Below are 23,185 nucleotides of genomic sequence, written 5' to 3' on the forward strand. Positions count from 1 at the left end.
GGGTTGCAACACTAATAAACAATAGACTGCCTCTGACAGTAGACCTCACAAAAAGGGATAGAGATGGGCGATATCTCATACTAGTATTTAATGTCCAGGGTCAGGCGGTGACGCTAGCAAATGTATACGCTCCGGGTGAACAAACCAGAGACTTCCTCAGTAAGTTTTTCGCAATCTTACACAAAGTAGCCCAAGGCTGTATTATACTTGGGGGAGACTTCAACCAGACCCTGGACCCAGACCTAGACAGAAGTACCCCAGAGACAGAAGCACAGACTAGAGTTAGAACAACCTGGATGAAAGGGCTTAAAGAAACAGGTCTTACCGACATTTGGAGGGAACTACATCAAAGAGAGCGGGGTTATACCTTCTCACACCCACATGACAGATATAGCCGTATAGACTACCTCTTTGTGTCGAATAAATTGGTTTCGTGATCTCCCATGCCGGGATCCACGATATTTCGTGGTCAGATCACGCACCGATAGAGCTGCGGTGCTCTCACTTCAGATTAGACAGACCAGGAGCGAATTGGAAACTCAATGAATTACTCCTCAAAATCCCGGCGATTGAACACACCGTGGGTCAGGAGATCAGGGCATACTTCCAAGATAACATGGGCAGTGTTCCCACACAATCCACCCTGTGGGAGGCCCATAAGGCAACCTTACGGGGAACACTTATCGGGATTGCAGCCCCACGCAAGAGATAGGAATAATAAAATTAAAATACTACAATCACAATTATCTGCTCTATCTACTCTACATAAAAATAATAAACTAGCCACAACCCGAAAAGAATGGCTAGACACAAGAACAAAATGAAATTTGTTGCTGGCCTCCCAGGCAGAGAGGGACATAAACTGGACCAAGCGGAAGTTTTACGAAAAAGCAAACGAGCCAGATACCCTACTTGCCAATAAATTACGCAATAAAATCTCGAATTATCGCATTAATGCAATTCGATTAAAGAACGGCGACCTTACATCTGACCCAAAACAAATTGTAGAAAAATTTAAACAATATTATGAGTCTTTATGGATGGGAAAAAAGTAGTCCAAAGTGAGGCGACTCAAACAACTCAAAACATTCCTAAGGGCGGCAAAATTACCTAACTTAAGCAGAGACGAGCGAGAGGCGGTACAGGCAGACTTCTCGATGGAGGAGCTAACTGAGGTACTCAAGACATTGAAGCCATCAAAGGCCCCTGGCCCCGATGGCTTCTCTAATCTATATTATAAGAAATTCCGGAAAATCCTAGCTCCGCATCTATTAAAATTATTCAACTCATTTCTAGCAGGTGCCCCTATACCAAGCCAGATGCTCCAGGCTTCAATCTCACTGATCCATAAACAGGGAAACGACCCAGCAGACTGTAAAAGTTACAGGCCTATTTCCCTGATCAATGCGGACACAAAAATATTCTCTAAATTATTAGCAAACAGGATAAGTCAGCTCATGCAGAAATTGGTTCACCCGGATCAAGTGGGGTTCATCAGTGGGAGACAGGCGGCGGACAATACCAGGAGGGTAATAGATTTAATTGATTTGGCCCAACGGAAAAACATCCCCTCCATGGTTCTGAGTCTAGACGCCGAAAAACCATTCAATCGAATTGTTTGGCCCTACTTAAGGGAGACGTTGGGAGCATTTGGCTTCCGCGGCAGAACCTTGGGCACTATTCTGGCTCTTTATGAGGGACCGACGGCGAAGGTCAGATACCAGGGCTTCCCGTCGGAGCAATTCCAAATAAAGAGTGGCACCAGACAGGGTTGCCCCCTGTCGCTCCTATTATTCGCGCTGTGCATTGAACCATTGGCAGCACACATTCACCTCAACCCAGATATAACAGGGATTCAAACACAGAAGCAGTCACATAAAGTGGCCCTGTACGTAGATGACGTGATTTTAACGTTATCAAAACCTTCTCTCTGCCGAATGTTTTCAGTTTATTATTAGGAGAATTTAATAAATTATCGGGATTCAAAATCAACCAAACTAAGTCAGAAGCCTTAAGCATTAATCTGCCTAAGGCCGCCGAAAAACTGATAGAACTAAATTTTAACTTTAAATGGCAAGCCTCCAAAATCAAATACCTAGGTATTAACATCACCAAACATTATAAGGCCCTATATAAGGCAAACTATCCCAGACTAATATGGACTCTAAAAGACGAGCTCAGGACTTGGGCAGGATTTGGAATTTCATGGATTGGCAGAATACATAGCATCAAAATGAATCTCCTCCCTAGAATTTTATACCTGTTTCAGGCAATCCCGGCCCAGGTGGTCAGAGAGGACATTCTGCTTTTACAGTCCGCTATGGTGAAATTTGTCTGGGGTAGCAAGAAACCACGGATTAAAAATAGTATTCTCAAACGCCCAACCCCACGAGGAGGACTAGCGGTACTTTGCTTGTTATCGTATTTTCGAGCGGCACAATTATGCCAAATTGTACAATGGCACAGTCATCCCAGCCTCAGAAGATGGGTCGAATTAGAGGAAGACTGCTGTGCCCCAGTCACCTTACAAGATTTAATCTGGCTTCCAACACGGGTATGTAAAAATACCGCAGAGCCGCTTTCCGCGGTGACTAGCTCCCTGTCAATCTGGGAGACCACCAAATATAGTTATGCGCTGACAAACAGGCATTCTCTCATGACCCCCTTTGTGGGTAACCCTGACTTCGCTCCGGGACTGACAAGCAATAATTTTGCAATCTGGAAACAAAAAGGCCTCACTCGGCTAATGCATCTGGAGGGCAGACAATCGATAAAAACCTTCGAACATATCAAATCTGAGAAGGAGATGCCAAATTCAGAGTTTTTTAAATACCTCCGGATCAGAGCGTTCTACACAAAAATCGACCTAAAAGAACCAATTTTGAACAGCTCTGTTCTAGAAGAACAGAAACAGCGGGACTCACATCTAGGGTAGGGAGGTAGTGTGTACGGCAAACGACAATGACACCAGACTTGGTTACCAAAAACGATGGGAAATAGATTTGGACGAGACTTTAGAAGACGAAGACTGGGACCATATTCTGCTGGCGGTAGCAAAGAGCTCCATAAGCACCACGTTACGGGAGAATGCATATAAAGTGCTTATGAGGTGGTATCTGACCCCAACAAGATTAGCAAAGTTTGTCAAGGGATACTCCCCATTGTGTCCTAAACAATGTGGAGAACAGGTAGACTTGCTGCATATGCTGTGGAGCTGCACCAAAGTGGCGCCGCTTTGGGAAGACATTCGGACTTGGCTGCAGACTATACTTGGCATCTCTGTTCCCTTTGACCCCTGGCTGTTCCTGCTTGGCAGGCGCACGCAGGGGCTAAACAGATCAGAGCACAAATTAGTTGCACATTTTGCAACAGCCACACGGTGTGAGCTCGCAGCACTATGGAAGCAACCAGAAATACCCACGATTCCTAAGATTAGAAACAGAATTTGGTACGTCTGCAGGATGGAACAGTTGACAAGTTTGGTCAACGACACCGGCACAAAATTTCTCCAAACATGGTCCCCTTGGTTAGACAAATCAGATATCCCTGGGGTAGATGCTACTACTATTTGGCAATGATATATGTACGTGCATTCTCCTCTGACAAACCAGTTGGGACAGAGGACGACAGGGCAGACTGTTAAGCTACCATGGACAAGATCGGTCAGAGCCAAAATTGTAATGGAAGAAGTCGCTGATAACGGAGTTAACCATCCATGACTACAATCCCTCCCCCGCCCCCTTCCTTTTGTGGTATGTGTCAGAGTTTGTGTGTGAGCCTCCACAGTGAGTCAAGTTATTTTTTCTACGTGATGTCTTGTCGGCTCTGATTCCTGAATTTACACAACTGTATAAAAAAAGGGATGGTTGGTTACACCAATGTAAGATAATGGGTTGGAAGATTGCTTGCTGTCTGTACCAGATTCCCAATAAAAATTTGATGTGGAAAAAAAAAACCTTATTAACCTGACCTCATGGGACAACTTTCAGATATCATGACTGGGCCGAGTATGTTCACTTAAAATGAATATCCTCCCTCGCCTGCTCTATTGTTTTCAGACGCTCACGATTCCAGTCCCCTACATGGCTGAGGGATCTACAAAAGAAATGCTTCCAATTTATATGGCAGAGCAAGAGACCAAGAATAGCAAGGGCAATACTTTTTGTCCTCAAAAGAAATAGTGGCAGCCCCCGGTTTCGTGGTGTGCTCCAGGTGTGGAGGTGTTGGACGGGGAGGAGCTTGGGGGGGAGAGGGTCACGCATGTCTGGCCCCTATCCCACAAGGGATGCTTGTCTGCCTGCATACTTTGATTCCCAATGTAATAATAATATTTTTATTTTTCCCTAGTCATTCTTCTGAACTCCAAAAAGAAAAAAACCATATTGACTTTCTTTTCCTTGTATTTTTACTAACCGGCCTGACACAAAGGTCTGTTGATCTAAGTATTGCATTTTTTCGTTTTCCCACTGCTCCTGCACTCTACTCAAATACCTCCACCCTGCCCAAATACCTCCACCCTGCCCAAATACCTCCACCCTGCCAAAGAATCTCTTAAATAATTTCCCATATCTGAAGAGTCCGACTCGGCCTCTGTCTTTATATTAAAGCACACTGATTGATCACTAGAACCCAAGTACACGTGATACTGTCCCCACTGGTAATGAGCAAGTCCGGGATTGCTTCATTGTTGGCTCTCTCCCCAATTGCCTGAGATGCCCCTTGCAAGGAGTCCAGGATGTCCCTGCGTCTGGCTGAACCTGCAACAGACGCGTGATAGTCCACATCTGGCAGATTTGAAGTCTCCAAGAATGATTACCTCTCTGTAATTACCATGTCTTAATTCTGTCCAATTCCTCCTTGTCCTGGGGGTCTGTAAAATACTCCAGTACGAATGACAACCTTCTCACCAGTTTCTAGGGTTACCCAAAGTGACCCAATCTTTTCTCCGGTACCTTGTACTGAAGTAACCCATTGTTTTATAGACGATGATTTTAAAAACTGCAATCCCGTCATGAGATATTTAGTATTTTGATCAAACTGGTGCTTCAGGGGTTAATGTGGTTACAGTTTCTTAATACAAGATATTGGGGTTATGACAGGGCTGGGCCCTTCCTATGTCTGTACTGATCTAATGAACACATAGCAAGTTCTTGCTGCAATTGTGCGTTTATTCATTTTAATTTTCAACTGGTATCAGTTGTTTGGAGGTTCGTGGCCCCTCCTCCCAGGGTTTAAGCTCACACCACCCCACTTTTTAAGTAGCCGTTTTTTCCATGTTCCTGTGCAGGACTGGTCTATTAAGGCAATTCTCCCTCCAGCAGAGAGGTAACTGTGAATGTTACCAGGTAGTTAGGACCTGCACACTGGTCATGCCGTGACTTGGCTGCAGGCTTAGAACGCTTTGGCAAAAGGGTTTAACCAAATGACCCTTATTCATGAGAACACCAACATTGAAATATGTAACTAACTATGTATTTTGTCGCATTGGGTATTTTTGTCTTGTATACATTTGGCCATGCTCCGTAGCACACCTTTTGATATATAGATATATTTCTGGGGTTAGCGCTTGCAGGGACTGTGTGTTCAGCAATTCATTAGAGCAACAAAAGAATATCTGTCACTATTGTGATTAGACAAATCAAATCATACCACACTGCTGCAAGGGTAAGAGGTGCCAAAGACACACAACTGTTTCTCTTGCGAAAATAGACAGTGTCACATTGTATACACACGTATGTGAAGGAGACAGACGGCACCGTGAAGATGGCCCAGGACTAGTGTTGTACCGGGTCCTGAGGATGACCGGGTATATGGAGCAATTTGCAGGCCGGGTAGCATTGGCTTACCTGCTGAGGAAGACCGCTGCTGAGGGTGAGGGCGACATCGTGGGAGCAGCGGCAGACATCCTGGTGGTGGTGGCGGCATCAGAGGACGTCCTTGTTGAGCCGGCTCGGGAACACATCCCAGCTGATGCTGGTGGGAGCCAGGGAACATGTGACTGGAGCAGTACTGTTACTATTGGACAGCCAGGGAAGAGCTGGTTGTCCAATGGTAATGCTCCTTCTCCGGTCACATGTTCCCCGGCATCAGCTGTGCTGTGTTCCGCAGCTCCCGCGCCGGCTCAACAAGGTAATCCTCTGCTGCCACCGCCCCCACCAGGATGTCTGCCGCTGCTCCCACGATGTCGCCGTGGCTGTCCTCACCCTCCACAGCGGTCTTCCTCACCCACCGCTGCAAGTAAGAGGGAGCAGAACGGAAGTTACCCAGCGCCAGTCCCAGCCCCTTGATGCTGGGTCCGGGAAAATTTCCGGGTACTGAAAAAAGTGCCGGGTAATTACCCGGTACATCACTACCCAGGACCATATTTTAACGGTGCAGTCCTTTCTAGCAACATATATTAGCATTGAAATAAAGTAAAAACCACTTATGCCTTTCATATTTGTAATTATTATTTAATCAACACAGATATGATTATTAGGGATTCTAAACACAGCTCTGAAAGGAACTGCAAAAAGCATCACACAATATTTAAGATTAAATATTTATTGCCATTGACGTACACAAAGAACTTCTACTTACACGAGAGAACTGCACTGATCCAAAACATCTGGTAAATTGGGCTGCAAACTGTGTTTTGGTTTTTGTCTTTATTTTTAAATTGGTAACAAAGCTTTTACAAATGAAAACGCCTCCAAAGAGAACTTCACAATGGAATAAGTCATCACGAAGGGAAGAAAAGGCGGCCCCCTAACTAACCTATTACATTGGGGGACCCAAGCTCCGTGCTCATGGGGCTCAAACAGATCAAGTTCCAGGTTTCAGTAACACAAATAACTTGACTCTAACGAACACTAAGGTGCCTTTACGAGGTGTATATACTACCTTTAAAACACACTGCTGGTGGCTCCCAAAGCTAAGCTCCGTGTGGTGCGCCTGTAAATATGTATATCTTTATGTATTACGGGAGCAATACACGTGACATAATATAACACATAATTGGAATAAACACTTCAGACATAATTAACAATAGGAAAAGGAGTCCCTGCACCAAAGAGCTTACAATCCAAGTACATTTCCGATCTTATTTTTATATGTGTAAAAGGCCCCAAGCCTGCAGTATACTGTTCACATGGCAGCCTCTGCTTTTAATTCACTTGCTCCATCCCAGCAAGGGGCACAGAGCCGATTGCAAGCAGTCTCCAAAGGGTCTTTTCAGAACAGCGATCTTATCCTTAGGTTAATTTTTCAGGAATAAAACAGTTTAAAGATAATTGATCACAGTGAAAACAGAAACCGTTTTGTAAAGTATGGTGCAGAGTAAATGAGTACTTCAGTATTAGGTGAGGTACTGTATGGTGAAATATAAATTACAAAATAAACCTGCAGAGAGCCATTTTAAAATATCGTGTGTAGGCCTGTACCTTTTAAGGACTCGGCCTATAGCTGGGGAATGGAGGTCACGCACTTATGCCCCTGTGGCTGCTTGTCTAATCTTGTACAAGGAAGGAAAAAGTTCAATCAACCTCCTTGTGGCAAACAAGTGAATCTTCTGACCAGTAGCAAACAGCTTCCAGCTGGACACAGCCACTTCAATCACTCTTTCCTCTCCCATCAACACATTCAGCTTTCACAAGGCATTGCGTGCATCCATCTGCATTGCTTCTAGCATCCTCGCTTCTTTTCTCCTGCGAGAGCAGACGTTTCGCTATTGATGTGGCTGGATTTATAGTGAGATTGGCCCTTTTGTTTGCATGTGACCTAAATAACAAACAATAGAGGATATTTCCTAGTGGTCAGAGCCCATGGTTACAAAGACTAGATTTCCTCCCACCGCCCAGTTTGAAGACCCCTTTAGACTGTGTAATGGGTGCACTCTCCTACGGTTGGTAATTAGTCTGCTGAAACTCCAGTTCACATTCTCCGTTATCACGTACACATGCATACACATTTCAACAGCCTAGGATAAGATTTCACTGATTTAACAAAGCTCAGGATGTTTATTTCACAGATAATCTCTAAGATACACGATGTACTTTGTCTTTACAAACACAGCACACCTCCGTCCCAGATTTCCATAGGTAGAGAGAGCATTGCAGAAGTTGACATCCTTATAAGATCCCCCTGCTTAGGGGGCAATTACTCAAATCATCTGGTCCAGTATCTTATTGCCATTACAGCTACATGTGTCCCCTGAAGAGCTAATAAGGTGAGAACATGTAAACACAGTTTCAAACGAAGCAACTCATCAGGGCACTGCAATATCTGTCTATTGTGCTTATTAAATCCTTCAGGAATATTGTAGATGTAGAGGCTGTGGCAACATAATGAACTACTACAAATGGCCCATTGCTGATATGTGCCATCAATAGTATATATATCAATAATATATAGTGTCCAATGTCACAGCAATCCAAGTGCAGCTTTCCATTCCAGACGTCGGTGTTAGCCACAAGGCTGCTCCGGTCTCTTCTTAAATAGAATCTCAATCTGTAGCCAAAGCCACTCCTTCATACTAAACTCCTAGTATTGCCTAGCTTGCCACAATGCTACATTGAAAAGCCTTTCAGACATAGAACACAGCTGTCTTTATCCTGGACTGTTGACTATGCCGTTTCAAATGCATGGCTGATATTGCATGTACAAATGTAAGGTGGTGTACAGTTCTTGGAAAAAAGTGTGTGTGTGCCGAGTATGCGCATTTTAAGTGAAACTTTTGTCTTTTGTCCCTCGTCACAGAAATTGTATTTGTGTTTTGATTTTTAATTAAAAACATCACCATTTCAGTGCCAAAATGTAAAGAAGTTTGCCTTAGAAGCACACACCCTGTTTTACCTATTTGCACTTCTATATGTATAGTAACTTTGAATTCCTCGTCTGTGTCCCTGTGCTGCGCCTGCGCAGGTACGAACAGCCGGTGCCTACTGCACAGGCACGGCCAGCCATCGCCAACGGCTCCTGCGCGGGAGGCCTCCGCATGCGCGTCAGCTGTCATGACGGCCTCTTCTGCCAGCAGTGGCGTTACTTCCGGGACTTCCGTCACCAAGGCGATTTACTCCAAGGGAAATGTTAATTAGGTAAGGTGCCAGCAAAGAAGTTTCACTTATAAAATGTCTGATTAAAGCACCGTTCATGCCAGACACCACACGTTAAAAAAAAAAAAAAAAAGTTAACGTGTCAATTTCAGTTACGGAGACCCCTGTTTCAGGCTAAAGGGGGAATAAAAAACCTGAGCAAGACGAACGGCTCCTTGAAACTATGATAATGAATATACATGTCGGCCAAATATGGAGATTGAGAAAATGTTTTTTTTGGAATGATACTTTTAACAGATTTATTGAAACCTACTTCTATTTTGTTCCGTTTTTACCCAATCTGTGCACTTGTGTTAAGTAAGGACACATTTTTATAAACGTGGTCTGGCCGTGATTTATCATACCAAAGCGTTTCTAGGAAATGGCCAACAAAATAATTGCTAGTTCTGCATTCTGATAAAAGAATGTAGAAAACCTGTATATAATATACGTACAAGAACCGCATTCAAATATTTAAACGCTGCAAAGATGAGGTAGTCATTTATTATAAAGGTAATTCTCACAATGGCACATGGTGACAGAATAGGAGGGGGTTATCAGAACGTATTCTACTTTCTATGAGACAAGTTCTTGGGATAGTTTTCCACTGTACACAGCAATGCTGCAGGATCTCTCAGTTATCGGAGTGGAAAGTAAATGACTGCAAGCAGCAAGTAACGTCCCGCCTGACAACGAATGACAATTCTGAAAGGAACGTTGTCAGGGAACGGGTGCACAGGAATTTATTCCCCACTTGTCGAGGTATAATTTGACATATGAAATGCTCAAACACGTAAATGGTGTTTTCATATTTGAGTGATATTGTAAAATGTCAGATACATTTAAAAAAACAGACCAGTGTTGGTAACTTGCACGCTAGAGGTTTTGCATTTTCATTTACAAGCCTTACAGAATCACCATATGTTGCTGGTTTTACATATTTAGTGTAATACAAGTATTTGGTAGGCAAAGTCCCTGTTTATAATTACTATTTTTTTTTTTTTATCTCAAAAAAGCACATCCCAACAGGAATATCCATCCCAAATACGCAAAGAAGGATGGGGGCCGTGTTGGTCCATTCTTCCATATAATAATTAGTTCTACGTAGCGCAGACAGAGACATTTTGCAGACACAGGTCCCTGCCCCATGGAGCTTACAATCTATGTTTTTGGTGCCTGAGGCACAGGGAGATAAAGTGACTTGCCCAAGGTCACAAGGAGCCGACACTGGGAATTTAACCAGGTCCCCCTGCTTCACACTCAGTGCCAGTCAGTGTCTTTACTCACTGAGCCGCTCCTTCTCCCAGGTCCCCCTGCTTCACACTCGGTGCCAGTCAGTGTTTCACTGAGCCGCTCCTTCTCCCAGGTCCCCCTGCTTCACACTCTGTGCCAGTCATTGTCTTTACTCACTGAGCCGCTCCTTCTCCCAGGTCCCCCTGCTTCACACTCGGTGCCAGTCAGTGTCTCACTGAGCCGCTCCTTCTCCCAGGTTCCCCTGCTTCACACTCTGTGCCAGTCAGTGTCTCACCGAGCCGCTCCTTCTCCCAGGTCCCCCTGCTTCACACTCAGTGCCAGTCAGTGTCTTTACTCACTGAGCCGCTCCTTCTACCAGGTCCCCCTGCTTCACACTCGGTGCCAGTCAGTGTCTTTACTCACTGAGCCACTCCTCCGTAAAAAAGGGAATAGGGGGCATGATGCCATTTATTGGACCAAGCAGTAGTTAATTGTTACAAGCTTTCCAACCTCTCGTGGTCCATCATCGGGTATGGCAGAAATACAGACAATATTATATTGTGCATGTAAGATAGATATATGGTTACAATGGTCCCAAATAAAAAAGTTTAAGAGTTTACCGAACCCACAACTTTCAGCAGGGTCTTCAGTTCTAAAGGATACACTCCTTCCGCTCGCTCGCCTCCCTACACTCACTCACCTCCCTCCTCTCGTTTGAGAGTGTGAACTAACAAGACAACCATTTTTTTTTTAATGCTATGAAAAGGGAAACCCTGTTCTGTCAGCGGGGTTTGAAGTGACGAGATCCTGTTGCCTAAACTTCAGTGTGTGTCCCCGGTCCTCTGCTGAATGAGCAGCTGGGTCACACCCCAAACAATTGGAGATCAACTTTCGCTTGTCTTCTGCTTCTCGTCTATTTGGCAGGCTGAAAATAGACTAAAGCCACTTTCAAGCCATGCAGCCACATTGCTCGTGCTAATGAGAAGCTCAGTCTCCACTATTAATTAGCAGCCATATCACCTACTTCATATGACCTAGCTTTATAAGGGGGCTGTACCGGGGAGGGGTGGCTGCCCTTGTTTGCTGAAAGTTAATGCCACATCTAGCACAGGACAATGATCTCGATCACAAGTCTTGCTGCATGGGTCCAGTCCAAAGGCTGATCTCCTCCGCATTGCGCAGACATGTAGGGAAAGTGAGCAGGATTCAAACCAGAACACCTGTTGCAAAGACTTTCCTCCTTACAGACATCCAACACATTCAGTATCAGACAGGCCGGGAACACATTCAGTTGCAAATCTTTAGCAATGCAAGTGTTAAACAGCAAGTAATTCGCTTCACAAAGCTTTCTCATTTTCTCAACGACTAGATTTAATGTGGACTGTTTAAATATAAAACTACCCATACGTAACACTTAAGTTATACAATAAATGTCAGCGTTCTTATTCTACAGGTATTCAGAAAAACCACATAATGATTAGGCTGATCGTATCTCTGTCCATGAAATGTCTATAAATATAATGTATAACCTGTTCATTTAATGTAACCATGTGTTGTCATGACTCTGTGACCAGGACATGCTTAATACGAGCGCACAAGTCCAAACCATATTCTAACCAATATACTAGATAGAAAATGGCAGAGCAGGTCGGCGGGCCTTTCTTCCATGTTGTAAAATAAGAGGGAAAACGAGGTTGTGTGGTACGTTTTATTCGACCCACAACTAATTGATGATAAAAGCTTTCAGAGCTCCGGTTCTTCGTCAGGTCTGGCTGAAGTATAGAAACAGAGGATATTATATACAGTTTCTGGGAGAAGTAGTTACAATAGATATGGGGAGAAGGTGAGATGTATATGCGTGAGTGTATACTGGGTTTGTGTGTGTACATATACACGATCTAGTTCTATTCCACATACCCATGTCTCCTGCTTGTCTAGATCCCTATTACATTACAATTGTGTGGTCTTATGTCTGCTCTGATAACCTTTACACTAGCTGCCAGCATCCTTATCACATCCTCCCCATATACACTAACGCTCTCCTAAAAACTGTCTTGTCCTACTCCAGACCTGATGAAGGTCCAGAGGTTGGAAAGCTTGTAACCATATCAACTATTTGTTGGTCCAATAAAAGCTATCCCCTCCCCCCTCCTGTTATTTTACCACATGGATATAAAAAAAGTACCGTTTCTGTCCTACTTAAAGGAAGTTACACCAATTCCAAAGCTGCAGTGAAACGCTGAAAATGTGCCACTTTCTCCAAAGTAGGAATACAATTCTGCAGGACTTTAATTATATCAAATAAGTGAACGAACAGAGAAATACAAAGCATTCAGAAAAATATAGTTGTGGACAAACTAAGTAGAAAGGAACTTGTATTACTTCAAAGCTTTTGTTCTAATATGATGACAATGTGTGTATTGAATGTAAGTGAATAGCGGCTACAAAGCAATTTCTCAGGTTCTGTCCGAGAGACCATAACTTTGGGAAGATTGTCACATGTACTGCCAAAATAAAGATCTACCTGCCAAGATACACCTTTAATGGCCAGTAGACGGGTGGAGAATTGTTGGAAGGGATCACTTTTTAGTAACACAATAACTTCTTTAATTCTCCTTAAATAAAGCCTATCTCGCTTTGGGTAAGTACACTCACTGTAGGAGATGGTAAAAGCCACTCTTAGAACTGCCCGAAGGGGCTGCGTTGCATATCTATAAAGAAAATTTATAGCACTTTCTTTTTTTTTGCATGAATCTCTTCCTTTGCTGTAGTCTGTGACCTTCATTCCTATGGACAGTGACAAATGAATGACATTGCTATAAAGCCTTGGTACTCCTGCACATGTCTAAATCCCAAACTGGAATCTTAAATGCATTATGTGCCATTTAATACTTCATTGCCAGAGGCCTGCAAAGCTTGGCAATGTGTAAGGCCGTGCCTCTGGCAGCAAAGCACTTACGTAGCAACTTTATATTAAATGCCTTTTATTAAAAGAAATACCCAATATAGTGAAAACGATTAATGCAAAGTAGGGATGGACTTAATCTTTAGCAACAGCGATCAGCGATCTTCCTGCCAAGTAATGTATCCCCTAACTGGGTGTCACAGGTTACATTGTGGACGTTTGTCATTCATCCCAAGCCCAGGGCAATAGTGAATAACAGGTCCAGTTAGTGCAGAGGGTAGCATTGCTACAGCAAGCAGTTCAGAAATGTTTTATATTCTGCAAAGTAAAAGGAAACTGCTGTGTAAGTTAGTGGTACCAGGGACAAAATACATCCAGTCCCAAGATGAAAGCTAATTTATTAAAAATGGAAATAACATTTTACTTGTACCGTTTCCCAATCTTCATAAATCCTTCCAAAATTACATTTGCAGATCGTTTTATTTTTGTTTCTTATTAAAGCTGATTTAATTCTTGTCTTGTCATCGTATCACTCCCGCCATCGAGAAGAAACTCCAATGAGTGGCGTGCAGGGAAAAATTCAGCGCGATTTAACTCCTGAGAAGCGGCACAGCAACACCTTGTGACTTGTTTCATTTTACATTGTGCCGTGGTTAAAAATAAACAAAATAACGTTTAGGCTTCACCAGCAAAAGCCAGGGAATGGCCGCTGTGGGATGAGGGATCTCATTTAGAAGCTGGGGTGAGGGATCTCATTTAGAAGCTGGGGTGAGGGATCTCATTTAGAAGCTGGGGTGAGGGATCTCATTTAGAAGCTGGGATGAGGGATCTCATTTAGAAGCTGGGATGAGGGATCTCATTTAGAAGCTGGGATGAGGGATCTCATTTAGAAGCTGGGATGAGGGATCTCATTTAGAAGCTGGGGTGAGGGATCTCATTTAGAAGCAATGCTGAATATGGCGTTGGATGAAGGAGCGAGATATACAGCGGGCCTTTATTTACTAAGCAGTCTTCTGACACCAGACACCCTACAGCCTATGGACGTATATAGGCGTCGTACGGCAGAACAGCGCTTCCCAACTAAAGTCCAGAATGTGCAGCTTAAAAAAAAAATAGTTACTATATGCAGCCTTTGATTACCTTTATTGAAAACGAATTACCCAAGCTTCCGATAGATTCGTTCTCCCATGATTGATCAGCAAAATCCTGTTTCCCAGGGTTCAATAAATGGCTGCCTTTCACTTTCAAAATCAATCCTTCAGTCAGTGTAACTCAGCTGATATAATGTCTTCTTGTATTACTAAGGTAACATTACCTATTGTTACAGTTTGCAGCTTAAACTGCTGGGATATTGGCAACAAATTATCACAAACAGGAAAGTGTTGCAGAGATCTTGCGCTGCTGGGGAGGTGGGATAAACCTGCTATAGAAATCAAGATGCTCAGTATATTAAAAATGACTGAGTTGAATGACAAAATAAAAAAAAGCAGTAAGTATCTAATACTACAGAGATAATTAAAAAAAAAAAAAAAAAATCACATGATATTGGATTGTTACTTTAAGTACTGAATGAAGTTGCAGAGACTGCTGCAAGCCGAGTGTCCCTGTTAGGCCGCGATTATAGCTGCGGCGTGCGCGTGACATCATGCGAAATATGCACTAGGCTGGAGGTGATAGGGAGGCGTGGCCATAACTTCACGTGAGCGGTTTGCCCTCATTGGCTGAACCGCACGAAACGCGGCCGTTGCGTGAAAAAAAAACCCGCCAAAAAAAAAAATTGAATTATATTTTCAAAAATGGCGCACTCTATGGCCCGCCTCAGAGGTTTGGCCTTTTGTGCGCGGCGTGCGGCCTTACACGCGTGACTACCTCAATGGGCTCATACTGCATTTATACACTAGTTGTCTCGCTGCCTGCGGGGGACTGCAACACATTGCAATCAGCATTGCTTTAGCCCACGGTCTGACATCTGCCTTAAAGTATAGAACGGCCATTAGAGTAACAAAGTACCAAATCATGTATTGCTTTTCAACATAGATATAGCTAAAAATAACACCGGTTTAAAGAAAAGAAAAAAAGATCTTTTAAAATCTGAGAACAAATGGTGTGAAAAGGTTCCCCAATTTGTGATCCACACGCAGTATCATTAAAACATTAGTGTAGTGTGAGCTCATATTTCAGGACTGTGCAGCTGTGTCCTCGAGCGCAGGCCAGTCTGACTCAGTTTCTGGGTGTCAGACAGACGCTCCCTTTATGGATGACAGTAATTGAGCGCAGTAGTTAGGGGCACAGGACCGTCACATGTCTATACAGGAGGGTGGGAGGTGGCGTGGCAGGTGTGGCTTATTGTGCAGCTATGTGCATAATATGCAGCAATTCTCAGCTCGTGCCAGACTTGTATAGCTTGAATCCATTACAAATAACTCGTACTTTTACACACATCCCTGCTAAGCAGATGCTTTGCTGGGTTTCACGATAAGGCTGCCAACAGAATCCCCTTTTCCACAGGAAATGTTGCCATCCAGTTATTCCCGTTCTTCACGCCATCCGTGAAATAAAGATCTCAATGTTAACGGCAATAAAGCATGCATCAGGTAGATTTAAGAGTCATTAAGTGAAAATAGAACTAGTTATTTTCTCAATTTCAATAAATGTAACACAGAAGGCAATTACATTTAGGTTATTTTTGATGTGTAAATGGGACTTTCCCAGAGAAGACCACGTCCGCCTGGCTAGTGTACCTGCCCCAAACATTACTTACCTATGTTACAGGTCTATAGACACACACACACACACACACACACCTCTCTCAGCAGAACCAATAATGGCAGGGTCCCTACTGGTAAGAAACTGCCTTCAAAACACAAGAGATCAAGATCAAAAACTTAATACAGCCGTGTACTTTCGACCATTTTTTTTTTTGCATCCAATGGCTGCTCTGCAGGCCCTGGGATAGAAATGATTCAGGAAAACATTAACACCCTTTAATTATTGTTGCTACCTCCTTCCACCGAGACATGAGTCCATATAATTGCTACCTTGGTGAAAGCTGCAAACCCAGAAAACATCCGTTTACAATGCAATAAACACTTTTTTTGTTTTCCCCTTTTGTGGTTGCATTGTTAGAAGTATTTAGCATGACAAAAATGTCTTAAATGTACTACATGTCAGCTACCAGGAAGCGCTGCAGGAGGAACAAACAGGACGCGCCACTGCCCTGTACGCGAGCAATGAAAATATGCAAGGTGTACCCATGTTTGTTTGTTTAGGAAATATGCTATCCTCCCCTGTCATGTAACACAAGCACCCAATGTTGTCCATGTGCAATAAGCCATAAAACCAGGCTAAAAGGCATTCTAATGCGCAGGCGGGGTGACCCTTTAATGCAGGGGGAGTTCAACTTGGTCCTTTAAGACTACCAACAGACATGGGTTTCAACATTTTCTCTATCATTATCACAAGTTTCTTAGGTTGTGCGTGTATGTATGTATATCTTTATTTATATAGCACCCGCAGTGTACTCTGTGCTTTACAAAGAAAATATAGTACAGGAAACTATACAATATGTGCAAAGGAAATCCCTGCCCCAAAGAGCTTACAGTCTAAGTGGTATGTTGGGAGACTTACAGAGACAGCAGGTGAGAGAATAGGTGCAGTAGATGGCAGTGCCTGACTACAATTGTTGGTAGGATCGACTGTGGGACAGCAGACCGGGCTACTGAAGTGCTTCATTTAAGGAGGGAGAGTTCAAGGTTTGACTTAAAGTTGGGGAGAGAATGTGCTAGGTGTATAGAGTGAGGGGATTCCACAGGTAAGAGAAAAGGGTTTAAAAGGCAAGAGAGCAGTAGAGGTGAAAGGGGGGGACAAGAGGCACTTGTGGGTAGAGCGTAGGAGACGAGTAGGGGCAGAACGAGATATCAAAGCTGATCGTAGGAAGGAGCAGATGAATGGGGAGCCATAACGATGGGAAGAACTTTGTAGGTGATCTGAACTTTGATGGGAAGCCAGGATGAGATGAGCCCATTCCCTTGTGGGAGAAAGTGAGATTATTCTAGCAGCCGAACTCTGTATAGATTGGGAAAAATTTGTGAAGCATGAAGGCCTTTTAGCAGTATGTTACAATAATCCAGACAGGAGAGGGTAAGGGCAGCATTAGAGATTTAGCCGTAGATTGACGGCGGAAAGGGCGGATCTTGGTAATATTATGGAAGCAACCAATTTTAGCCATGCCGTGAACGGAGAAGGGAAAAGTCAAATGTCACTCCTAGGCAATGTGCTTTGGTGACAGGATAGATGGTAGTGCCGCTAACTGATGGAAAAAGGGGGCATTCGGTGCTTAATTTTGGATATATTACATTTAAGGCGGTGGAGCACCATCCACAAGGATATAGTCTGGAAGCAGGGACTTGGTACTGGATTGCAGGAGTGAGGGTAGGGGTGGAGAGATCTGCGCATCATCTGCATAGCGCCGATTCCAGAGGCCAAAAGAGTTCATGCCCCCCAAAACCTGGTCTTTAAAGACGCAATCCCTTCTAGGACCAAAGAATACCAATGTGAGAGACTTGTTTAAGCGATTACATCTAGGTGTTGGATTCCTTTTTTGCCTAAATCTGACACCTACTAATAAAAAATGAAGGAAACATAAGCAGAGACTTGGGAGGGGTTGGATTTAGGCTAGCTGCTCCCTCACTGTACTTGCTGATCACACAAGTTCCCTCTCCTCACCTTACCGCTTCTCCGATAAGCAGTTTGACAAAAACATTCACATTCAGAGGCCCCTAAGCAATTCAACTTGTAATCAATAAAAAAAAAGTAATTGAAAGCAACAGCCATATTTAGAATGGTTTCGGGAGGCCAATTAGACAGGTAAATGCTTTACACAAAGTGTTGTTTTCTGGCTGCAGGGTCTTGCACCTTTAGGCTGGGGCCATAGAGGCTTCAGGAGAGCGGAGGCGCGCTAACGCTGAGGCTCGCCTGCTTAAGTCAGCGCGATTCCACGGACTTGCAGGTGAGCCAGCGTGCGCGAAGGGAGCCGGGGGGGGAGGTGGTTGGAGGTGGGGCAGTGACGTCGCTGGGCCAATCGCCCGCGACGCACTGACGTCACCGTCACGGCGCCGACATCATGGCGCCGTGACGTTGACGCTGCTTCAGGCTGATTGGATGTTTTCAGCCGACAGCGCGCTGAAAAACAGCTTGGCGCTCGGCTGAAAATTCCAAAGCCTCCGCACGCCTGCGGACGCTTGCGTGAGCCCCCTCTCAAGGCATCCTCATTGAGGATGCAGGGGCTCAGCGCTGAGCGTTCGCACGGCTCAGCGCGGCCTGTCCTTCTATGGACTCGGCCTTAAGTGGCCAATGAGGACTGGGCTGGGATCACCCAGCCCATGTGTGGCATTATGATCTCAAACCAATGAACAGGAAGTTAGTGACGCATCTCCCTACATTGCTCTAGCACTGGGAAGGTTAGGAAATGTGGCAAGGCCCAGGAACTATGCAGAACAAGAAGCAACTTATATTGGTTCCTTAAGGGCTTTCAGGTATGCAAAGAAGAACAAGCTTTTGGCTCACTAAGGAAACAGGGCCTTCCCTGTCTTGAAAGGAAAATCACCAGGACTTATGCAAACGGTTGAAACCAACTACAGCAGAATGCACCAAACTGAATTCATTAGCTGGGAATTCAGAGTCGCCCACTGTACAAGAATGTTTTGTCTGGAATTATTATTTTTCTCTCTCTCTTTCCCTAAAGCCTTGTTTTTTTTACTAAAAAGGTTTGCATTCACTGTGCAGGAGGCAAAGCGGCATGAGCAAGGTTTGCAAGAGGTGCGTAGTGTTTTGGGAATGGTTTTAAAAAGGGTAGTTCCATGTATTGTAGCAGGTAAAAACAAAAAAGTGTTTAAAACAACTTTTCGGTGTAATCTGTTTATTTTGAACGATTCAATCCGCTTTAAAGTAAGAACTAGAGGATTAGAGAAAGTAGAAGACTATGTTTGGAAAAGCTTCCAGAAATCTGAATGTCTATACGCTCACAATATGTTCCTCGTGTTCCTCGTGTTAACAGGCATCCAATCAATCCCGCTGACAGGAATTTGCAAAGGTTGTCTTTGGATTATCTCCATATAATAGGAAGCACGTGTAACACCCCTATGAACAAAAGTAGAATGATGGACATGCCCTCTGGCCAATGACTATGATCCAAGGACTGAGATGACATCATGGAAGGAGGGGTTAAGAAAAGAATATAGCGAGAGCACGTGAGTGGGAGGAGAGGAACGGTCCCGAGGAGCCTGGCGAGAGATACAGCGCGGTGGCAGAGACTTCCCAGATTGGCAGAGCAGCACGTTCCAGAGGAACCGGGTACAAGTAAGCAGATAGTACGCCGTCAAGTAAAGGGGACCTGTGTGAACCTGGGGTCATGAAGCTGTGAGTAGATCAAGTGGAAACATCCCAGGGCTCGGCACTACAGTATCCTTTTCATCATACACATCTACCACCATTCTTTCACAAGTACCAGGCCTACACCTATTAACACACCTACATTTCACATGGGCTCCAATGCAGAGCCAGCACCAACCATGGCCCATTAGTTGGCATCTGGGACACCGGGACTAAGACACTGATGAACAATTGTGCAGCAGGGTACACATTTATCCTCTAACTACAGTACAGACATACCCCGCATTAACGTACGCAATGGGACCGGAGCATGTATGTAAAGTGAAAATGTACTTAAAGTGAAGCACTACCTTTTTCCCCACTTATCGATGCATGTACTGTACTGCAATCATCATATACGAGCATAACTGATGTAAATAACGCATGTGTAACAGGCTCTATAGTCTCCCCGCTTGCGCACAGCTTCGGTACAGGTAGGGAGCCGGTATTGCTGTTCAGGATGTGCTGACAGGCGCATGCGCGAGCTGCCGTTTGCCTATTGGGCAATATGTCCTTACTCGCGAGTGTACTTAAAGTGAGTGTCCTTAAACCGGGGTATGCCTGTATGTAGTTCTCCGATTCTGAGACCCTGATTGTGTGATTTGTGTTTCTCACATATATGAAGTATTTTTATCCAAAAGACACGTCTCTCTGCCTTGTCTGACCCCAACATGGTCCCTTGCGAGCCGAGTATACGATGATCTTACTCACGGGAGGTGGAGTTAGGCCTCCGCTCTAATATCCACACATTAGTACAAGCTAGGGAAATAAGGCGAGGTTAAACAGACAAGACATGGCGTAGGATGTCTCTACTCTTCAATAAAACTTCTGTTTGCAATCTAGTGAATGTGCACTCACCCACTGCAACTCAGCCCCGAACACTACCGCCTGCAGTAAACAATATGCGCATAAAGACAGCAATTTGTGACTGTCTAATAAATTTACATTTTTATTACACGATATAATCTTGCTTATATGGGGAGTACAGGGGACAATTTCTGCGCTTCTACCAATTGGGCTAAAATATACTAGTGACCTGTTTACATTTAGAACCTGTCTGTGTGACAAAGGAGACGTGTGGTTGCATCTTCTGATCAAAACATGATACAAGCCGCCAGCCGCGTCACGGTAATCTCAGTTCAGCAGCCGCCTACACTGAAGATATGGAATTTCTTAGATGTGTTTGAGTATTAATATTTCACACTAGGATATTTGAGCACCTACAGTTTACCTTTTATAATAAAGGGGACTTTGATACTGGCTTTGGCCAGCTTTTAATTGCACTAAATCGCAAATAAACATATGCTTTATTTATTTAACTCCTTCAGGGCACTTTCACATACACACTTCACAAAGTTTAGTCCATAGGACAATAAGAAATTGCATATATTCAGGGCAACAAACAGGTCAGGTTTTAAAAATATCCCTGCTTCAGAACAGGTGACTCAGTCAACGACAGCCACTTGTGCTGAAGCAAGGATCTGGAGGCGGTTACCCCTGTGTATAGCATGTAGAAACAGTCCGATGTCTGACATTTTTTCAGAACACACTACACTAGTCTTTTTTCTGTTCTTCTCCTCCTGCTGCTTTGGGTTGTGTAACAAGTAGAGATCCATCACTGTCTGGTACTGAACTTTGGGTTTTGAGAGAATCCATGAGTTCTCTGGGCAGCAAATAAGATCCAAGACTTATTGTTATAACATTGTTTGAATTCATAATCTAATTGTCTAAATATTGCGTAGGTATTGAGAGTATTGTACTATTTTAGTTGTGTAATTGTCACAGAGTGATAAATACCCAGGACGAATAGCGCTATTTGTGTATTTTGTTCTTTTCTTTATAATCCCTGTTAAAGTTTTACTTCTGCATCCTATTACAATGAATGCTTCTTTTTAGGCAGGTCTGCTGTACCCAATCATGTCCGATATCCGCTACTTATGTTGCTCTGTCTCAATAATGAAGGCTTCAGAAATACTATAATAAAAAAAAAATTAAACACGGATCAGCTTTAGTTTGGACTGAAAGTCTCATCAGCAGAGGACGTCTGAAAGATTGTGAGACTCTTATAAAGCTTGTGTTTATCATGTTTAAAAGGATTTTAAAATACTTTTAGAAAAACAGGTGTAAATGAGCTACATGTAACCTAAACATGCCACTGTCCTTCCATTCACTTTATTTTAATTGGGACTGTCCCCTTTACATGTTATAAAATTATCGTCCCAACCACCTGCAAAAAATCCCCTTCTAATCCCAGATACTAATAAACCCAGAAGCTTTGAAACTAGTTTGATTAGGTGTTCACATCTCTGCAAAACAGAATCATTAAAAACAAGTGAAACATTTACAACGTGGTGGCAAAAAACAAAACAATCCCAGAAGTGAGTCGCTACCCACAGTATTATAAGCATGGCAGCCGTCCCACATGGCAAAGAGGCGGCACTGGTTTAGGGCATATTGAGCCTTGCATTCTGCACACGCAGGACCAGATTTCATCAATCTCAACCTGATTAGCAAGGTGGGGCTCAGACATCCCATGGGTACGGCAGGGGGACTGCTGCCACGAACACGGGTTCTGAAACCCTTACTGAGATGCTTAGAGTAAGGAGCTGTGATACTTTACGAGTATACTGTGGCAGGGGCAGCCAACTCCAGTCCTCAAGGGCCACCAACAGGTCAGGTTAACGATAGACTGCACCACCTGTGCTGAAGCAGGGAAATCCTTAAAACCAGACCTGTCGGTAGCCCCTGAGGACTGGAGTTGGCCACCGCTACTCTATGGCAAATACTTGGATATTACACTCCATTTTCTTTCCTGGATATATTATGGTATAGTCACATCTTGCTGTGCTGCCCAAGCAAGTCTGAGAACGGCATCTAACAATCTCGCTGTGTGTGTACAGGACTTCTTTAAAAGTCCCACAGTACAGTATCATTTCTCACCAGATCATATCTAATATTGCAGCTTTTCCATCATATCTGAGAAGGTTCTTTTTAGTAATCTATTCATGTACAATCTCAGCAGTATGTACATAATGCAACACACACACACACACACCTCAGCTTTACTAAACATATTTCCCTTCCTGTTGTGGAATCGCAGTACCATGGTTAAATGGCTTTTTACAAAAACTGACCCTTCAAATCCATCTCCTCTGGTTAAAGCTCATTATCTTAAGTCTTATTAGCGAATAGATGGAGTGGGCTGGTGGTAATGACCTTCGTGGAACAACCTGTTTCAGTCTGGGGGAAACACGAGGCCCAGGTGCCAAAAATCACTCCATAAACCTTTCAAGGGATTGCTCACCCCAATAACCTGTTCCAATAGTGTTATTACCCCCACACATTACTTCATCTCACAGTACAATGAAAGCTAAGGGCGCAGTCTCCGTGCCCTATGGTTTCCACTGCCCAGTGTCGTCTCGTTTTCTCACTTATTCCATGGCCACAAAGTGCAGCTCTTTCCCAAATCAAACAATAGGAGAATTAAAGAGCACTTGCAATAATCACTGACAAGTATGCTGCTTCCAATGCAAAAGAACATCTCATT

General features: G+C 43.8%; 1 protein-coding gene and 1 long non-coding RNA gene across 32 annotated transcripts in view; one reads left to right on the top strand and one right to left on the bottom strand.

Annotated features, from left to right (window-relative positions):
* The window catches only part of LOC142499853 (CLIP-associating protein 1-A), a 209,151-nt gene that overhangs the window by 171,096 nt on the left and 14,870 nt on the right, over nt 1-23,185 (bottom strand). The gene's annotated exons all lie outside the window — the stretch shown is intronic.
* LOC142499858 (uncharacterized) overlaps nt 1-23,185 on the top strand; it is a 40,001-nt gene that overhangs the window by 11,673 nt on the left and 5,143 nt on the right. The window contains exon 3 of one of the 2 annotated variants that reach the window (XR_012802763.1): nt 19,265-19,566. This is a non-coding gene — a long non-coding RNA (uncharacterized LOC142499858). Of the gene's footprint in view, nt 1-19,264; nt 19,716-23,185 lie in introns of those variants that run through there. The other variant, XR_012802762.1, reaches the window with a different exon arrangement.

This window comes from Ascaphus truei, chromosome 7, assembly GCF_040206685.1.
Source record: "Ascaphus truei isolate aAscTru1 chromosome 7, aAscTru1.hap1, whole genome shotgun sequence".
Lineage (NCBI taxonomy): Eukaryota > Metazoa > Chordata > Amphibia > Anura > Ascaphidae > Ascaphus > Ascaphus truei.